The sequence below is a fragment of the Panthera pardus genome, unplaced genomic scaffold (assembly GCF_024362965.1).
Source record: "Panthera pardus isolate Hobbes unplaced genomic scaffold, ASM2436296v1 HiC_scaffold_16, whole genome shotgun sequence".
NCBI classification, from domain to species: Eukaryota; Metazoa; Chordata; class Mammalia; order Carnivora; family Felidae; genus Panthera; species Panthera pardus.
Window position 1 is genome coordinate 113,305,475 of NW_026526721.1, and position 21,832 is coordinate 113,327,306.

The window sequence follows — 21,832 nt, forward strand, 5'->3', positions numbered from 1 at the left end:
GTGGAGTGGTGCAGCCTGGGGTGGGTAATGTGCATGTCTGGGGGACCCTAGGAAACAATTCTCTGGGGTGCAGGCAAGGCAAGGCAGAGTTAGAGCACCACTGCCACTGCAAGGTCTGAGGCAGGAGGGCAACAGGAACCAGTTCTCTGGGATGTAGGCAAAATGAGGCTGGTAGGCAGTTGCACAAAGGAAATTTGAGTACCCAGTATAAGGCCTGAAATGTGCTATTGTCCACATCAGATGGCCACTGCGTGGTGGTCATTAGGTCTGGGAAAGGACTGCCAGGTCACCAAAAGACTATGTGCTCTGGGCACAGACTCAGAGCAGTGCACCACTGAATGTTCCCGCCCACACACATACTGATGAACTCTGCAACAGAAGCAAGTGAAAATAATGCAGCATGTCAGAACCAGGAAGAGAAGTGTCCTTCCTCCAGCAGTGTTCCTCCAGGCTTCTCCACTAAGCTCCAATAAAGTAATAACAGGCACAATGCAAAGAAATAAGAAAATGTGATCTAAAACTAAAAGGAGAAGTGATCAGTAGAAATCAACTCTGGAATTAAATATTGGAATTAGCAGACAAAGACTCTGCTTCAGCTATTATAAATATGTTCAAGGACTCAAAGGAAAAGGTGTCATAATGATTGAATAGATGGGAAATACCAGCAAAGAAATTGACACAATAAATAAAGAACCAAATGAGAATTCTAGATCTGGAAATGAAATCAGAAATGAAGAAAATACTTAATAGCATTTTGGAAGTAATAGAAAAAAGGGTCAATAAACTTGAAGACAGATTAATAGAAAAAATCAAATCTGAAGAACAGAAAGAAAAAAAAAAGATAGAAAAAAACAAAAAGAGTTTCAGTGACCTATAGAGCAATATCAAGGGATCTAATATATGTGGGATTGGAGAATCAGAAGGAGACCAGATAGAAAATGCGACAGAAAAATATGTATATATTTAAAGAAATAATGGTGAAAAATGTCAACTTGGAGATCTAAGAATCTCCGCAAACTTGAAGCAGACAGATACAAGGGAAACTTCATCTAGTAACATCATAATCACACTGCTGAAAACTAAGGATAAAGAGAACATCTTGAAATCAGCAACCGAAAGAAGACATATTACATATAGGAGAAAAACAACACAAATGACAGCTTACTTCTGATCAGGAAAAATAATGGAGGCCAGAAGACAATGGAATAACATCTTTAAAGTGCTAGAAGAAAATAAAAACTGTCAACCCAGACACTTTTAGATTAACAAAAGCTGAGAGAATTTGTCATTAACAGCCTCATTCTATGAGAAATACAAAAGGAAGTTTTTCCGGCTGATGTGAGGCAGCATCAAATAGGAGTTTGAATCGATGGGAAGGAAGGGCAAACGCTGGAAATAGTAAATATTTGGATAGCTGTAAAAGACTACTTATTCTTCCCTTAATTTATTTAAATGACAACTGATTGTGTAAAACAAAAATGTATAACATTGTATTGTGAGGTTATAATCTACGTAAATGTAAAATATGTAATAATATTAGCACAAGGGTTGGAGTGGCATAAATGGAATGTTACTGTTACAAACCCTAATATTTTGAGGGAAGCGTTACAGTATTAACTCTAAATAGATTGTGATAAATTAAGATGCAGATTGTAATCCTTAGAGCAACCAATAAAAAGCTACCAAAGAGATATGTCTTTTTTATTGAAATATAATTAACATACTGTTATATTAGTTTGAGGTATACAACATAACGATTCAACAGTTCTGTGCATTGCTCAGTGTTCCTTGTAAATGTAGTCACCATCTGTCACCAAACAATGTTACAATCTTACAGTTGTGCAATTACAATCGTACTGACCACATTCCCTATGCTGTGTTTTTCATCTTTGTGACTTATTTATTTTGTAACTGCAAGTTTGTGCCTTTTAATCCCCTTTATCTATTTCACCCATCCCCCCACAACCTCCCCTCTGGCAAACACCAATTTGTTCTCTGCGTTTGTCTTTTTTTGTTTGTTTTCTCTTTGTTTGTTCATTAATTTTGTTTCTTAAATTCCATATATGAATAAAATCATATGGTATTTGTCTTTCTCTGCCTGACTTAATTTCACCTAGCATTATACCCTCTAGCTCCATCCATGTTATTGCAAATGGCCAGATCTCATTCATTTATTTTTATTTTTATTTTTTATTTTAGAGAGGGAGAGAGAGAGAGAGAGAGAGCACACAATTAGGGGAGAGGGGCAGAGGGAAAGAGAGAGAGAATATTAACATGCTGAGTGTGGAGCCTGCTGCAAGGCTCAATCCCACAATCCTGGGATCCTGAGCCAAAATCAAGAATCAACAGACTGAGGGCCACCCAGGAGCCCCAGATCTCATTTTTCATGGCTGAGTAATATTCCATTATATTTATGTGTGTGTGTATGTATGTATATGTATATACATATATATATACACACATATATACATATACATATATATATAGTACACCTTTATCCATTCATCTATTGACAAAGACATACATCTTAAAAGTAGAGAAATCTAAATGGAATACTCAACTATATTTGATTAACTTGTATGAAGAGGGAAAAGGAGAAACAGATGATGGGACAAATAGAAAACAAATAGCAAAATGTAGACCTAAATCCAACCATATCAATAAGTACATTGATTGTAGATGGGTTATATGCTCCAATCAAAAGGCATGGAACTATTGGGCTAGATTTTTTTTTTAAAGCAAGACCCAACTATATGAGAGAGAAGTTAACATCCAATTAATCACTGAATAGATATTTCCTAATTTGTACATCATAAAATTGGAAATATCCCTGGTTTTAACTAAATATGTTTAAGACACTTGGTAGTTTGATTAAATTATTACAGTTTGCTGTAAGAATCACAATCCACTGAACAGATGGAATTTAGGGATATCATGAGACAATTTTGTTTCTGCTGCTGCCAATGGATTATTTGTTCATGTAACTTTCTGCTCCCTCTATAACTGTATGCATTAGTATGTCATATTTAAACTTCAGATATGATCTAATATCTAGAACCACATTTTAGGCAGGTAAAATCATTCTAACAGTCTTTAAGGAAGACAGAAATGATCCGTTGTTTTATGAGATCATATTGACTCAATGAGAATCAAATGTTCAATAGCAGCACTTCTTGCCAATTTAGAGAGACAATGGGGAGTGGTCAGAGACTGGGGGTCACAGGGAGTCCACAGACTTTGCTTTGACCTCTGTCTCCTCCTCTTATAAGTAGCTAACTTTTGGGTTGGTCACCTGTTTCCTCCTCTGAAACAGGAGGATGAGGAGGAGCTAGACTGCTTAGGTTCTAATCAAACCACCTCCTTCTAACTAATTTGGGACAAGTTACTTAGCTTTTTTTTATGTTCCCTTCCTCATCTGTGCAATGAATATAATAATAGCACCAACCTTATACAGTGTATGAGGATTGAGTGAGTGAATATTTGTAGAGCGCTTAGAACAAATCCTGACACGTAGCATTGTATAACTGTTCGCTAAAGAAAATATCTTCTTCATTGAGTTCTGATAACAATTAAGATGAGTTAAATAAATCACCACTATGTCTGACAAATAGTAAGTACTCAGTCAACAATAGTTGTCATTACTGGAAGTGCTATGGGTGATCATTGCTAAATATTAGGAAATTGTCTTACTAGTACACTTCCTATAAGGCACTGGAGAGAAGTCCTTGCTAATTAATAATGAGTTGGTGATCTTTAGGCATTTTTTAATAGGCTATACAATCAAGTATCAAAGTGGTGGTAAGAAAAAAATTGCATGCAAAGAGACCCCCTAAGAAATTAAATAAAAATTGGAGGGGTGATAATGCTGATAAAGTTGTAACGGTCAATACTGTTCAATGCTGGTGAAAATGTTAGTGGAAAACTAAAGCTTTAGGAATTGCTGCCTTTGGAGTGGGTATAATTAGGGGAGGAGGAAATCAAGCTTTCAAAGATCCTGTTCTACAGACCGGCAGCATTAGCATCCTCTGAGAGCTTGTTAGAAATGCAGAATCTTGGGCCCTACCAGAATCAGAATTAACAAGATCCCCAGTTGATTCTCATGCAAATTAAAATTTGAGAAGCATTGTTGTAGCATATTTTCACTTTCCATGTTTTTCTCTGGTGTTTAATACACCTTATTAATAATATTGAGATTTGGGTAATATTATGTCTCTTTAGAGTGATACATCTATCTCTGAAGATGCGACTTTAAAATTTGGCTATATGCATAATTTTATTATATCCTCAGAATAAATTTTTTCTAATCAAAAGCCACTTCTAGTTTTATAATGCAAATCAATGTGAAAGGAGCCACCAAGCAGGTTTTAAGAGTACATGTCACTGGCATTTCTCAATTTTATTGCATGAGGGATGCATATATTTTAAAAATCATCCCTGAATCACTAGAGTTCAGAGTTTCATCACTTTTCACAGTTCACCTTTGCTTGCCTGAAGACGAGAAATGGAAGATAAAACAGATCCCTGATTTGTGCTTTTTCTGTTGTCATGAAGTCACAATTCACTGACTTTTAAAATAGAATGTTTCAAGACCAAATATTTTATTTGGATGTATCTGAACAGCTAAAATATTTCTATTGAAACTCTTTGTGAGAAAACATTCTAGATATGAAACATCTGTTTTTGATCATTTCTGTTAAAGACTGTATTTGCACAGGTCAGAGCGGCCCTTGGTGATATTGTGTTATTCTAAGTACAGTATTTCCATGATGTAGTATTCTTCAAGGGTTGGGTAGCAGTAGTCACCCCATAACATGGTTCAAACATTCCCAACATACTTGGGAATATGTATGTCTGCATCTATATAAAACTAGCTTTCTTATTTCCTCCTTGCTACTTGGGGATAGAGGGTAAGGAGTGTGTGGGTGGAGTTTGAACACAGCTATGGAAACACACTGGAGGCTCAATATCAGGGGCAAAGTGCCTGGGAAGAGTCAATGGCGACAGGAGTATCGGCCTCAGTATTTCTCAGGTTGGGGTCATTACCACCAGTGCCCCTTTCATATGATCCCCTGGCCCAGAGTAAATACGACAGGGGGACCTGCCATTGATTTTAGTGTGGGGCTGGGGACCATCATTCATCACCTTTTGCAGAGTGAGGGATCTGAGAGTTATACCCTCTAGTCTAACTTTCCTTGTGCAGGCTACTGGAGCTTGAGACCTCGTGATCAAATCTTTAGGCTTTCAACCTCGGCTACATGGCTACACTATTAGAATCTCCCGGGGTGAGGGGAGCTTTAAAAGTTACTGAAGCCCAAGTCTTACCCTCAGACATTCTGATTTCATTGTTCTGGGGTATGCCCTGGGCATTGAGATGTTTTATTTTATTTTTATTTATTTTTTAATGTTTTATTTATTTGAGAGAGAGAGAGAGAGAGACTGAGTGACAGCAGGGGAGGGGCAGAGAGAGAGGGAGACACAGAATCCAAAGCAGGCTCCAGGCTCTGAGCTGTCAGCACAGAGCCCAATGCAGGGCTCGAACTAGTGAACCAGGAGATCATGACCTGAGCCAAAGGTGGACGCTTAACGACTGAGCCACCCTGGTGCCCCAGCATTGAGATATTTTAAGGCACCCTGGTGACCAATGTGTAGTGAGCAGGTTTCTGTTCCACAACCTTAAGGCTCACTGTTCTCTCACCTTCCTCAAGACCCTCCCACCTGCCCAATTTCAGCTCCTCTATTCAGTTCCTTCTCTCTCTCTCCTTAGAATTGCTACTCAGCAGCTTTCCAAGGCTGGGTCCTTCTGCCTGCAGTGAATGACTCCCCAGATTCTTGGGTCTTAGAAATTGTTATGGACTGAATTATGTTCCTCCCAAATCCATATGTTAAAATACCTCAGATTGTGACTGTATTTGGAGACATGGCCTTTAAAGAGATAATTAACGTAAGATGAGTTCATATGGGTGAACTCTGACCCAGTGTGGTGAGTTTATAAGAGGAGATTAGGCCACAGGCGTATACAGAAAACCACATGAAGACAGAGAGAAGAGTGTCCACTACAAGCCAAGGAGGGAGCCTTCTGAAGAAATCAACACTGTGGACATCGTGATCTCAGACTTCTAGACTCCAGAACTGTAAGGAGGCAAACTTCTGTTGTTTAAGTCACCCAGTCTGTCTACTTATTATGGCAGCCCGAGCTTACGAAGACAGGAATCTTCCTGGAATACAGGATGCTTTGTGAGTCATGGTCCTTCTGTCTCAAGAGGCTGACTCTGCTGGGCATGTGGATTAGTCTTTAATATATGAGAGGGCTTTATGCACAGACAGGAACACCCACAATGATATGAACTTTACTTAATGTTCAACGGATTGAGCATTTATGCATTAATAGAAAATTTGATTGAATTCCCTTAACTTTAACTGAAATTGCAAATCCAATATGATTGATTCTTTTGAATATTTCAATACCTTAGATAGCAGACAACATACACAAATATAACAAGACTTATTATATTTAACTTTAAACTATTCTATATATCAAATGCCATATGTTGAGTTTATTTCTTCATTAAAGTGGCTTTATACATTCCTAGCATTATGGATGATCTTATTTTGGCATCTTCCTAATGTTCAATAATATTAGTTTGATATGTTCTAGGTCACAATTCTCAGACCCCAAAACTAACTGAGGTTCTGGATTTTTTTTTTTTACCATTTCTTGGAGCACAAAATTCAGTTTTTCCCCAACTAATTAAAATCCAACCATTAATTACAATACTGAGCCCCTTTTTCTTACTGCAAAATTTAGTTGTTAGGTTACTTAGGCTTTTTTTTTTAATGTTTTATTTTGAGACAGAGAGAGACAGAGTATGAGCAGGGGAGGGGCAGAGAGAGAGGGAGACACAGAATCTGAAGCAGGTTCCAGGCTTTGAGCTGTCAGCACAGAGCCTGACGTGGGGCTCAAACCCATGAGCGGTGAGATCATGACCTGAGCCGAAGTCGGACACTTAACCGACCGAGCCACCCAGGCACCCCAGATTACTTGGACTTTTTAAGTCCACTCTCTTTTCTAAATTTAAGTTTGTCACCAAGACTTGGTGTTTGCCTCTGAAAATAATGTATTTTAAGTCTTGGCCAAGACTATATAATGCAATGCCCTATATTGGGATAGACTGATCTGCTCTATTTAGGGTTATAAACAACATCTGTGTCTTTACTGTTGTTTTTATTATCATTAGTGGAACCAACAGGATTTCATTCCCTAGGAGTTGAGTCTACGTTCTCAGCAACCCTCTGCAGGATATTTGGGAAACTTATTACCTTGGAATGTACTGCAAACCCCCTTTATATTTGTCTTTTGTGACTGACCCTGTTTAACTGCTGGGCCCTTTGTCCATCTAATTATTCTACCCATTCTATTAACTCATTAATTAGAAGCTCATACTCCTCCAAGGACCCCACTTGTTTCAATTGACCTTAATAATTGTACTTTGATGCTGAAATCATCACATCAGGACCAATGCCTGAGCTTGGGTCACATGAAAAGTATCTTCTAACTAGTTAACCTTGGAAACTGCCTTGTTCAAAGGCTTTAACCATCTAGGCCTTCTTCCCATCCTCACTTCAATGTGGGGAGCAGGGAGAAGGGCAGTCTCATCACACATGCTTGGGATCTTTTGTGATCAGCAGATAAACAGAAAGAGACAACATGATTCTCTTCCCCCCTTAGCTGATTTAGGATCACTCTGCAGAGTCTAAAAGCAAATACAGGTAGTTAGGACTTTATGAGATCAGACCTGAGCTGAGCTGCTATAGGGGCTCACATAACAAAGCATGGCCCAGAGTTGGGAGAAGGCTCCCCTTGCCTATGGTAATGATGAGGATGATGACAGCAATATTGATTTATTGTCTATTATTTACTTGTGCCAGACCCTGGGATCTTATTTTGTGTGTGTGTGTGTGTGTGTGTGTGTGTGTATACACCATACTCTATCTTACTTAATAGTCCTCAAAACAATCTTTTGAGCTAGGTGTTATTTATCTGTATAGTATAAATAAGGACACTGCAGCTTAGTGAGATTAGGTAAATATCCATCAATTAGTATGGCAGGAATTTTATCTAATTGCTAAAGTTATTTTTTTAATTTAAACTTCATCATTAAAGTAAAATATACAGACTGAAAAGTGTTATAAGTGTACAGATTGATGAATTATTGCAAAGTGAATAACCCATTATAAGTAACCACTGTGGATGAAGGAAATACAATGATCCCAGTATCCCAGAATATCCCCTCTGGATCTCCAGCCCTCCTCCCCAAAGCTTGACCACTACATTGAATTCTAATACCATAGATTAATTTTTGTCTATTTTTTCAACTTTATATAATCACATCATATGGTATATATTCTTTTGTGCCTAGCTTCTTTTATTAAACATTATCTTGTGAGATTTTAGCCCTAATGTTGTATGCAACGATATTTCATTTATTAAGGTTACTGAATAGTATTCCATTGTTTAAATATAACTATTTATTCTACTATTGATAAGCATTTAAGCTATTATAACAATGCTACTGTGGAGACTCTTATAAAGGTCTTTTGGTGCAAAATATGTGAACATGCTTTTGTTGGATCTATACCTATGGGTGGAATGGATACATTCTGGGGTATGGGCATGTTCAGCTTTAGGACATTTCATATGCATCACATCATATATATATATATATATATATATGATATAAACATAACTTATGGATGATATTAACTTTGACCAGCTTTTAAGGTCCTGTCTTGCCATTTTCCCTACTGTGAAGTTACTGTTTTTCCCTTTCCACTCTATTCAGTAAAAGCAAGTCACGAAGTTTAGCCTCTACTCAATCGGAGAGAATTAAGCTCCACCTCCTAGAGGAAGAAATATGAAAGACTTTGCAGTCTTATGTTAAAACCATAAGAATTAATAAGTTAATAAATATTGGAGGAAAAATAAATATTTGGGGGAAGATACTTTGAGGCTAGGCAAATACCTTGTTTCTTCTAAAGTTTCATCCACTATTACTAGTATTCACCAGATCTTGTTTACAGTAGTTATTATTGTGGTTCAATTTTTCTATTTCCCTCATTCCTTCTACATTTAGTACTTGAAATTTTTCTATAAGGAAAATCTGTCCCTCCTTACTTATTTATAGCAGTAGGGAGGCAAGAAAGTTTTATTTTAAGGGTTATAATACAACACTGTTATTATTTAATTTTTTGGGCTCAGATTGTTCCATTGGAACCTCTTTCAAAGGGTTCTTGTACTTTTAACATACCCTGTCCTTTTTTTCTTCTTTTTTTTAGCACCTTCTTCTTATACAGCTTTATTGAGGGTATAATTTATATGCCATCAAATTTACCTGTTTTAAGATTATTTACATGTTTAATTCTAGGAAATTTCATGCCCATCACATCATATCAGAGTATACATGATATCAATACAATTTTTAGTGTATTTACAGAATTGTGCAACAATTAGGACAATGTAACCTTTGAATATTTCCATCACCCCAAAATGAAACCTCATGTGCATTTGCAGTCATTCCCCACCACTCTCAGCCTAGGCAATCACTAACCCACTTTTTGTCTCTATAGCCTTGTCTTTCCTGGGTACTTCCTTACTTTTTGGCACTGTAAGATGCTCCAGGCTCATATTGTATTTTCCCTGCCCTACCCCTGGAGCCAACCATTTCAAGGAGCACTGGTTCTTTTGTTGTTGTTTGTTTGTTGGAGAAAGGTGTTTAGATGCCAAGATCTGGGTGCTAGGTGTATTTGTAGCTGCCTCAGTGTCACTGCTTCCAGCTTCTCTCAGTGGAAAATGGTGGAAATATGTGTGTGAATACTAACTCATGTATACACACATACCTGTATTTACTTCTAACTGTATACATGTTAATATAAATATAAGTTCATGTAGTACCTGAACTCTGATCCAGTACCATCGGGTCCATTCTAGCCTTTCCCCCTTGCTTATTTGTAATATCTTTCTTTGACAGTGAGAAACCTGGCTCTCATTATCCACAGTACATTTTATTACTTATTCAATTTTTATGTATGCGTGTACTGGGATGATTGGTGTCCTCATAAAGACATTTCCACGTTCTAACCATTGAAGCTATGAATGTAGCCTTATCTGAAAAAAGGGTCTTTGCAGGTGTAGTTAAGGATCTCAAGTTTTTTACCCTGGATTGTCTGGGTGGGCCTTACATCCAATGACAAGTGTCCTTATGAGAGACACATAGAGGAAAGGCACAAAGAGGAGAAAGCCATGTGAAGACAGAGGCAGAGATTAGAGTGATGTAGCCATAAGCCAAGGAACATCTGTAGTCACCAGAAACTTAAAGAGGCAAGGAAGCATTCTCCTGTAAAGACTTCAGTGAGACCATGGCCCTAAGGATACCTTGATTTTGAACTTCAGGTTTCCAGAACAATGAGAGAATAAATTTCTTTCTTTCTTTTTTTTTTTTTTTTTTTTTTTTGGTCTAGCTTCTTCCACTCAGCATAATGATTTTGAGATTCATTGTTGGATATATAAAAAAATGTGTTCTCTTTTATTGCTGAATACTATTCCATTATATGGATATACCACAGTTTGCTAATCCATATGCCACTGGTGGACATTCAGGGTTTTTTTTTTTTTTAGTTTTAGCTATTACAAATAAAGCTGCTAAGAACATTTTAATGCAAATCTTTGTGTAGACATACATTTTTTAATTCTCTTGGATAAATACCTAGGAGTAGACTAGCTGGGTCATGTGGTAGGTACATGTTTAACTTTTTAAGAAACTGGGGTGCCTGGGTGGCTCAGTCAGTTAAGCATTGGACTTCGGCTCAGGTCATGATCTCTGAGCCCCACCTCAATCTCTCAGCTGTCAGTACAGAGCCTACTTCAGATCATCTGTCACCATCTCTCTGTCCCCTTCTCCCGTTCATTCTCTCTCTTTCTCAAAAATAAACATTTAATAAACACATACATACATACATACATACATACATACATACAATTTTAAGAAACTGCCAACTTGTTTTCCAAAGTGGTTATACTACTTTGTATTTTCATTATCAGTGTATGTGAGTTCCATTTATAAAGAACAGAAGCTTAAAACTTTGATCAAGTCCAAATTATCGTTTTTTTTCTTTTATGGCTCATGCCTTTTGTGTTCTGAGAATTCTTTGCCTCATTCAAGGTCACAAAGATTTTTTCTCTTTTTTTTTTTTCTGTAAGTTTTATACTTTTAACTCTTACGTTCATATTTAGGATCCATTTCAAGTTCATTTTTGCAGTGAGTGAGATGTAAGGGTAGAGGTTCATTTTTGCATTTAGATGTTTAATTGTTCCAGAAATACTTGTTGAAAAGACTATCTCCCCCACCCTGCTCCCTGCTCACTTAATCACCTTGACAACTATGTTGAAAAATCGATTGACCATATTTGGTTGGAGCCTTTATTCTGTTCTATTGACCTTTATGTATATCCTTGTGCCAATATCACATACACTGTAGTCTTCATCACCAATAGTAAATATCCTCCAGTTTTGTTCTTCAAGATTATCTTGATTATTCTTAGTCTTTTGCATTTCCATATAAATCTTAGAATCGGTTTATCAATTCTCTCCCTATCCTCACATATACACACTTACCCCTACTTATTAGGTTAAAAAAAAAAACTTTTTTCTTTTGAAGAATGACAGATATACAGAAGTGTACCAATCATAGGTATACTTTGATGAATTTTCAGAGTTAACATACCAGATCAAGAAACAAGAACAAAACAGCACTCTGGGGCACTCTTCAAATTATCTACCCCAAAAGGAAATACTTTGGTGTCTTTTGCTTAACTTTTTGTTTAAGAGGTTCATCCATATTGTTGAAAATAGCTATAATTTTGTTCATTCTCATTGCTGTGTAATATTCCACTATGTGAACATAGCATAATTTGTTCATCCATTCCACTGGTAGGTATTTGGGTAGTTTCCAGTTGGGAGCTATTATTATTGTGCTGTGAACATTCTTGTAGTCTTTTGAGGGGAGACATGTAAGCATTTTCACCTGGATGTATACCTAGGAGTGGAATTGTGGGGTCTCAAGGTTTGTAGTTCAGTTTTAGTACACACTGCAAATGGCGCCAAGAGGTGATTGTACTATTTTACACTCCTAATTGCAATGTTTGTATGGTTCTTACAATCCTTGGTATTTTCTTTCATTTTTTGGCACTCTGGTGGGCATGCAGTAGTGTTACATTGTGGGTTTTTTTTTTTAATAAAGGTAAAATACACAGAACATAAAATTTGCCATCTTAACCTTGTTTCAGTGTACAGGTCAGTGGTATTAAGTATGTTCACAGTATTGTGCTATCATCACCAACATCCATCCATAAAACTCTTAAAATTTTACAAAACTGAAACTCTGAAACCCATGAAACAGTAACTCCCATTTCCCCTCCTCCATCCCCAGTCAACCATTATCCTGCTTTTTGTCTCTATGAATCTGACTACTCTAGGCACCTCATCTAAGTGGAATCATACATTATTTGTCCTTTAGTAACTGGCTTCTTTCACTTAGTGTAATATCTTCAAGGTTCTTCATTTTGCAAGATATGTTGGCATTTCCTTCCTTTTTAAGGCTGAGTAATATTCCATTGTATGTATATATCACAGTTTGTTTATACATTCATTCATCAGGGGACACTTGAGTTACTTCCACATTTTGATTATTGGGAATGCTGCTGCTATGCAAATGGGTGTACAAATATCAGTTTCAAGTTCATGGTTGTACAAATATCAGCTTTTAATTTGTTGTGGTATATATCCAGAAGTGAAATTCCTGAATCACATGATGATTATATATATTTTTTTCAGCTTGTTTATTTTGAGAGAGAGAGCCCATTAGCATGAGTGGGGGAGGGGCAGAGAGAGAGAATATGCGCTAACAGCATGGAGCCCAACTCTGGGCTCAGTCTCACAAACCATGAGATCATGACCTGAGTCAAAATCAAGAGTCTGGGGGCGCCTGGGTGGCGCAGTCGGTTAAGCGTCCGACTTCAGCCAGGTCACGATCTCGCGGTCTGTGAGTTCGAGCCCCGCGTCAGGCTCTGGGCTGATGGCTCGGAGCCTGGAGCCTGTTTCCGATTCTGTGTCTCCCTCTCTCTCTGCCCCTCCCCCGTTCATGCTCTGTCTCTCTCTGTCCCAAAAATAAATAAAAAACGTTGAAAAAAAAAAAATTAAAAAAAAAAAAAAAAAAGAGTCTGATGTTCCACTGACAGAGGCACCCAGGCACCGCTCTATTTTTAATTTTTTGGGGAACTACCACACTGCTTTCTCTAATGGGTGCACCATTTTACCTTCCCACCAACAGTGCACAGGGGTTCCAATTTCTCCACCTTGTCACCAATGCTTCTTTTCTGCCTTGTTTTGTTTTGTTTTGTTTTGTTTTATAATAGTCATCCTAATAGGTGTAAAAAGGTGCATTGTGGTTTTATTTGCCTTTTCCTGGTACTAATGAAGTTAAACACCTTCTTCTGCCATTATTTGGACTTGGAAACCTCTTTTATAAAATGAATATTCAAATCTTTGCTCATTTTTCTTACAGGTTGTCACTCTTATTCTTATCGGCTTATAATTTATATATTCTGAATGAATACTTTGATAGATATATGCTTTGCAAATACCTTATTCTCTTGGCTACTTTTTCTAGTAGGAGGGGAAATCTATAGCTTATGTTTTGTCCATGTATTTGAAAATCAAACCTCGGTCCTCCCCATTTTTTAAGATTTAATAGTAATTGAACCTATTCTATGAAACACCCTTTTTTTACTTTCTTATAACTCTAACCTCCACTAATTTTTTCCATCTCTGCCCTTGTAGAGTGCTTACTGTCTAATTTTGTGATCTAATGGTATGTAATTCTACTCTTACTTGTCTCTTACATGTTCTCCATCCAGTCCATATTGCTAACTTCTTCCTTGCCTAGACTTTAAAAGAGAGGGCAGGAACCTTCTTTTATACTCTTAGCATGTACTGATATGTACAGCTATAGCAAGAGCTCAGTACTTGTTACATGATTTGAAAAAGATTAATATTACAAGGAATATCTAGTAATCATTAAGAAGAATTGCTAGCAAATAAATTGTTGAAATTAAATACAATTGTGTTAAAGAGATCTTAAGAACAGAGCCACAGAAGTGTTCACTAAATGAGTCTGTCTCTACAACATAAAGGAATAAATAGTATTGGGAGTGTTCCTCTTTAACTGCCCTAGATGTTATTTGGAATTCCAATCATTAACAGCTCTGAATACTACCTTCATTATCAGTCTTGTTTATTTTTTCACCTCTAAAATCACTCATTTTTCACCTAGAGTTGGCGTAATTATCCTATTCTCCATTTTTTTAATGCTTTTGTTCTGCTGTTGGTCTCTTGATGAAAGTTCACCCATTCATATCATGAGTCTGGGTAAGCCTGAACTGATAACGCAGGTGGTCCCAGAAACAGTTTTCCCTAAAAGTGGAATCTGAGCTTTATTAGAGGAAACAACAACAAAAAAATTTTTAAGCCTCATTTTAATATATTTTTGGAAGACTACTTTAATTAAATTTCATGCTTGCCTTCTGGGACGGAGATCAAGAAAAATTAGATGTGTTATCTCTTTAGGGGTGTTCTGATGGAATGCCTGCATTTCTCTCATATAGGAGATAACAAGACAACCAGTGTTTTTACAGGCTTTGGGCCCTTTCCCTTGGAATTCTACAACAAACCTCTCAAATTCAAGTGTAACTTTCTTGGAATGAAATGCTCCAATATGATGCCAGAATCCTCTTTCTGCATCTGGTAAATCAGAGAAAATGAGTCAAAACTCATAGGGAATTCTCTATCAGCTACTGACACATTTAGGAAGGTATATGAAATTCTTAAAACCCCAAGGCACTATTTAATGTATTACTACAACAAAACCAGTGGGGCAATTTTCTGTGATATGGCCAATTCAGTCATTATTATGATAGGGATGCAATAAATATAAAACATTTCCCCACATGTTTAACTCATTATGGAAAAACAACACTGGATAAGTCAGAATGCTTGGGGACCTGAGATGGAGTACAATAATAGATGGTTCTAGTTAGTACAGGCTTGGGTTGCACTTAACAGAAGCTGATTATAATAGCTTAACCAAATAAGGAGGTTGTTTCTCCGCTGTAATAGGAGTCTGGGGTAGGCAGTACAAGGCTGTTGAAGCCACTTGAGAAACCAGGTCCCTTCTCCCCACCTGCTGTACCATCCCTAGCACAGTCACAAATGGCTGTTTGTCTCCACAGTCTGGATGAAGGGGAGGACAGGTTAAGGGCAGAAAGTTGTGTGTATGTGTGTGTGTTATTTTATATGTATGTGTGTATATATGTATAAAATTATATATATGATAAAATATGGGGAAATATATCTATATCTATATCTATATCTATATCTATATCTATATATATCTCAGATATCTATATATATCTATATATATCTATATATAGATATATATAGATATCTCAGAGAAAAAAGTAGCTTTCCATGAAATAACTTCAATAACTTCTGTTTTAGCTCATTGGCCAGTGAGTTAGAAGATCATCCTAGCTGGAAGGGCATTTTGGAGTTTTTTAGGTTAGATTTGTTACACCCACCCCCAAGCGAATTTATGATTCTGTTAGCAAGGAAGAACAGTAAATAGTGGGTAGGCAAACTGGCAGTGTCTAGCACATGGATTAATTGAGCTAAGTGCCATCCTTTATATTTTAAATGTTGCTGTTAGACATTTTTCCAAAATGTATTTATCCATTTCTTTTGAAAGTTCTCCAACACACACAGATCATAACTAAAATTTTTTTAATTGTTTCTCACCTTACTTGATTTTTCCAATAAGCAAGGACAATTCATGATACACCCACTTGATGGACTACTGCAGAGTCAATACAAACAAATGTATGGCAAAAGATTTGCACAAATGCTACACACAAAAAAAAGTGTCCAAATGAGTAACAAACATGAAAAACATGCTCACCTTTGTCATGGGGAATATGCAAATTAAAGCCATAATAAATTACTGTCACAAACCCAGCAAAATGTTTATACTTAGAAAGGCCAAAGGGAGCAACTGAAACCCTCATACACTGCTGGTGCCAGGATAAAATGGTATCTCTTTGGAATGTTATTTGTTAGTATCTACTAAACCCAAACCTATAAACTAGCAATCCCCTTCCTAAGTATATGCTTATCTCTGCTCACTGAAACACATGCACAAACATGTTTATATTCGTAATAGCAAAATCCTAGAAACTAACAAAATATGCACCAAGAGTAGAATGGATTAATAAATCATGGTAGAGTCACATGATGGAATACTATACAGCAATGAGAACGAGCAAACTACAATTACAGGCAGGCAACACTATGGATGATTTGGACAAACATGTTTAAGCAAAACAAGCCAGACAAAGCCATGGGAAAGGACCTACTGCGTGAGTCCACTTACATAAAGTTCAAAAATAGCCAAAATTGTCCTATGACTTCTAAGAAGTCAGAAAAGTAGTTAAAATTCTGACAGGAGAGTAGTGACTTAAAACAGGCAAGAAGAGGACCTGTGGGATACTGATCCTATTTCTTGATCTGGATGCTGGTTAACTGGGCAAGTTTACTTTGTGAAAATTCACCAAGGTATATATGATTAGTTAACTTTTCTGTGTGTGTAGTATACTGCAGTAAAAAGAAGAGAAAGTCACAATCGTATACTGCTGTTACAGTGAAAGTACCCCATCTTTTGTCAGAGGGCAATTGTATCTAACCATGCTTTAGATTCCAGGTCATTTTTTAAAAACTGTTTCAAAGCCTTGAGGTATTATTTATCTTCCTTCTCTCATATCTGTAACATCTCCTTCTCTACTAGTGCCATCCCATTAGCATTTTATCATGTTTCAGACTCTCCAATTAAAACAATAACAACCACCACCCTCTCCTCTACCCATATGTTTCCTTTGGCTAATTCTTTATTTTCTTTCACTACCAAAATTCTTGACTGAAGAAGGTCTCAGCTCTCTTGCCTTCCATTTTTTCCTTTACTCATTGCAATTTGGTTCGCTTCCCTATAATTCACCTAAATCTATATTTGTCCATTTCTAAAACAGCCTCTCTGTTGCTAATTCAATGAACACCTTTCAATCCTATTCACCTTTTTAGTATTATTTGCTATTCTGCAACCATTCCTACCATTTGGGAAAGGTCTCTTCCTTGGGCATTTACGACCTAGCTGGCTCCTGATTCCCCACCCAACTTTTCTAGCCACTAATTCTGTTTTCATTATAAACTCCTCTTCTTCTATTCATTTTTGAAGTGTTACCCTAAATTCAGAACTACAGAGCTGTACATGTAACTGCCATGCAACATTGTCACTTAGATGTCTCACAAGTACTGAAAAGTCAACTAAGCTTAACATTTTTCTCCCGTTGTTCATCTTGCTAATGTTACTTGTCTCAGTAAACAGCACCAACCAGTACCCAAGCCTGATACTCATAGTTATTGAATAAAACACAGAAGATGCAAAATTGTGGTTACGACTTCTGCTTCTGGTATCATGGTGAATTAGATATCATAGGGGAAATCCTCCTGCAAAACAACTCGATGCTGTATCAAAAACATTTTTTGATGTTTTTGGTAGGCTCTCAGAAATTAGAAATCTCTTCAGAGACCCCTCTTCCCACCAAATAAAGAGAAATAAATCTTGCGCAGAAACTAGAGCAAGGGTCTACATGCACACTAGAGAGATGGGGTTGATCTGAGTGCAAATGCCCACAGCAGCTGTGTGTGAGGTGAATCCGATACTCCTGCATTTAGGGGACACCATAGAAAGGGTTAAAGTGGCCCCAGGTTGCTACAACTCCTGAGCACATGGCAGCAGATGCAAATCCTCTTTGAAAGAAAGTGTCCTCAATTTAAGCCATCAGAATTCCCACATGTTAAGATCAAGGAAATATGAATTCACAACCTCTAAAATCACCAAAGGTACAGGAGGCAAACCACCACAGGTGAGAGAGAAAAAAACATACAACTTATTTAGATATTGGGGTTGTTAGATACAGAGAGTATAAAATAACTAGGTAAGAGATGTTTAAAGAAATAAAGTGTGGAACCACAAAGATAGGCAAGCAATTAGAGACCATCAGGAATGAGAAAGATCTGGGTAACAATAAAATGGAACTTCTAAAAATGGCAAATAGATTTTTAGAAACAAAAACCTCAACGTGTAGGGGTTTAACAACAAATGAAACAGAGCTGAAGTGTGAACTGGAGCATGTGGCTGAAGAAATTACCCAGAATGCAGCACAGAGAGAAGATGGAAGAGATGAAAGAAGCTAAGAGGTACAGAGAACAGCAGAGGAACAGGAAACACTCTGAACCCAAAAATGAGAGAGAACTGAGGAAAAGGAATAATTGAAGAGATAATGATTGAGAATTTTCCGGAAGGGATCATGGACATAAGTCTATCTTACCAACCAGAGTAAAAGAAACTCAGATATAGATACATCATAGTGAAACTGAAGAACAGCAAAAAGATTCTAAAAGTAGCCAGAGAAAGAACAGATCATTCATAAAAGTACAACCAGCAATGGTGAAAGCCAGAATGAATGCCATGTTTTCAAAGTGTCAGTCTTGCATTGTAAATCCAATCTATTTTTTAAGAATGAAAGTGATATAAAGGCATTTGGGGATAAACAAAAAGAATTTACCAAGAAACTTCCATTAAAAGAACTTCTAAAGATTTACTTCAGGAAGAAGGATAATAGAATGATGGTCTGAGACATAAGAAGGAATGGTAAGTTAGATAGCAAATGTATATGTATATAGTTGACCTTGAATAACACAGGGGTTAGGGGCACATACCCCTCATGCAGTAAAAAATCCATATATAACTTTTGACTCCCCCAAAACTTAACTACTAATAGACTACTGTTGACTGGAATCGTTACTGATTCAAATCATAAGGAAGAGAGTACTGTACTATAAAAAAAACCCATGTATAAGTAGGCCCATGCAGTTCAAACCCACATGTTCAAGGGTCAACTGTGAATACGTATGAATAAACAAACATCGGTGTAAAATAACAGCCTGAAAAGGAGTGACCAGATTTAAAGCATTCTAAGGCCCTTAGGTTGCCTGGGGGGAGGGTTTAAGATGTTATTTAACTTAAAACTTTGTTCTATTAAATATGCACGGTAACACTAGAAGAATTTTGAGGGTAACACTAGAAGAATAGAAATTGAACATATAAATTGAATGAAAAATTAAAATATTGCCTATTAGACAAAAAGCCAAAATCCACCTATGTAAAGTTTACAATGGACATCTAAAATTTAAGGACAGGGAAGGGGGGTGGTGGGGTGTGGGTTGAATAGGGAATGGGAGGTTGGGGGGGTGAGGAAAAGAAAGGGGAGGGGACAGGGAAGGGGGAGGGAGAGAGAAAAGACCAGATAAACATTAATAAAAAGAGAGCAGGAATAGTTACCTTAATATTTGACAAAATAAAAAATTAAGACAAAAAGCATTATTGGTGATAAAGAGGGCCACTACTTAATGCAATGGTTAAATGTATCAGAATGAAAATATAACAATTTTAAGTTGTATGTATCCAATTAAATAACCTCAAGCTATTAAAAGCAAAAATTCATAGAATTTCAAGATAAAATGAAATCTAGAATTGTAGGTACTCTGTGTTCTTTACTATAAAAATCATAAATAGAACAATGAGTGAATATATTCAAAAGAAAACATGTATTACTTGTGGGATTAAGGGTGGTTTTTCTCCATTTTCTAAGTTTTGTTAATTGTTTTATAATTATTTTTACAACTAAAACACTTTTTTCAAAAACTAAATATGGATGTGAAAATTTTAGCTAATTGAGGGCTTGGGGTAGGCTTATATAATTATGGTTTTACTATATTTGGGGGAAATTATATAGTTTTAGCCTACACCAATGTTTAACAGGTTAAATACCTTTTAACACAACTTAACTCCTTGTTTGTGCTTTTGGGAAAATGTCAAATAATTTACTCATGGACTTAAAAATCTCAGACACTCCTTGACTGATACATCAAGGGATCTGATTTATTACATAGTTCCTGTTTTCCTAAATAAGAATTTAAACATTTTGGAAAGAATGCATAACTCACTCTTAATTTAAATATGCTACCACTGTTTGTTAATTCTGGATATCTGTATCAACAAGAGCTAAGATTTTTCTCTGCTTCTGCCCAGACATTGCTATTATCACTGTTACCCTGAAAAAAAAAAAGTAGAGAATGATACAAATTGTTAATTCATTTTTTGTTTTTCAGATTGATACTCCTTTGGACTTAACATATTGCTATTCCTAAAACTCAGTGTTCTTCCTATACTTTTATCTTTTGATATAACGTTGTGGTAAGCAACTTATATGAAATTGTAACAGATCGTGGTGTACAAATAGAAAATAAGGCAACATGCTAGGAAGCTGGTTCTAAAGAAAATAGGTACAAAATTATTTTATTATAGTATAGATCTTCCTCAATTTACAGTGGGATTATATCCGGATAAACTCATGGCAAACTGGAAATATCTTAAATCAGCAATGCATTTAATATACCTAATATACGTATGATCTTACACATGTCATAGCTTAACCTAGCGACCTTAAATGTGCTCAGAACATTTACATTAAGCAACAGTTGGGCAAAATCATCTAACACACAGTCTATTTTATAATGAAGTATTGAATACTTCCTGTAATTTATTGAATACTGAAAGTGAAAAACAGAATGGTTCTAAGTGTATCAGTTGTTTTCTCTTGTGATCACGTGGCTGACTGGGAGCTGACTGTTGACTGACTGCCCCAGCATCACAAGTATCACACTGTATACTGCTAACCTGGGGAAAGATCAAAATTCAAACTCTGAAGTACAGTTTCTGCTAAATGCCTATGGATTACCTGCCACCATACAGTTGAAAACATTAAGGACTGTCTGTACTTAAAACAGATAGTAATAGATTCTCTTTGAACATATTATTTAAAAACCTAAACTGTAAAACCTCAGTCTATTACATAAAATAAGTTTTTCATAGATTTTACTGTATGCAGTTCTGGGAAAGTAATAGCACTATGTTGAAAAAGTAAAACAGTAATTTTAAGGTGTAGTAAATTTTTTAAAATATGGAAAAATAATAGAAATTCTAAATTCTTTTTTTAAAGTTTATTCATTTTGAGACAGAGTGTGCGTGCTTGGGTGAGGGATAGAGAGAGCAGGAGAGAGAATCCCAAGCAGGCCCTGCACTGTCAGTGCAGAGCCCGAAGTGGGGCTCAAACCCCCTAACTGTTGAGATCATGACCTGAGCTGAAACCAAGAGTTGGATGCTTAATCAACTAAGACCACCCAGGCACCCCAGAAATTCTAAATTCTTATGAATGTTTTACCCAATAGATGTGTTTGAGAATCTTTTTAGAATCTTTTGAGATTTGAATATCCAGAAAATTCAGTTGGTCTAATCCCTTTCCTGTTTAAAGACAAGAATAAAAGAATAAAAATGGAATGTAGTTATTTCTAACCCCTTGCTATAATATTCTAGAAATGATATCTCAGAGAAAAGCTTCAGAGTAGAAGAAATAACTCAATTTCAATATACTTCAAGTTATTTTATTTTCTCACCTTTACTGTTTAAATTTATTGAATTATAACATGCATACTAAGAGCACAAATCACAACTGTACAGCTTGATGAATTCTCACAAAGTGACCATATCAGTGC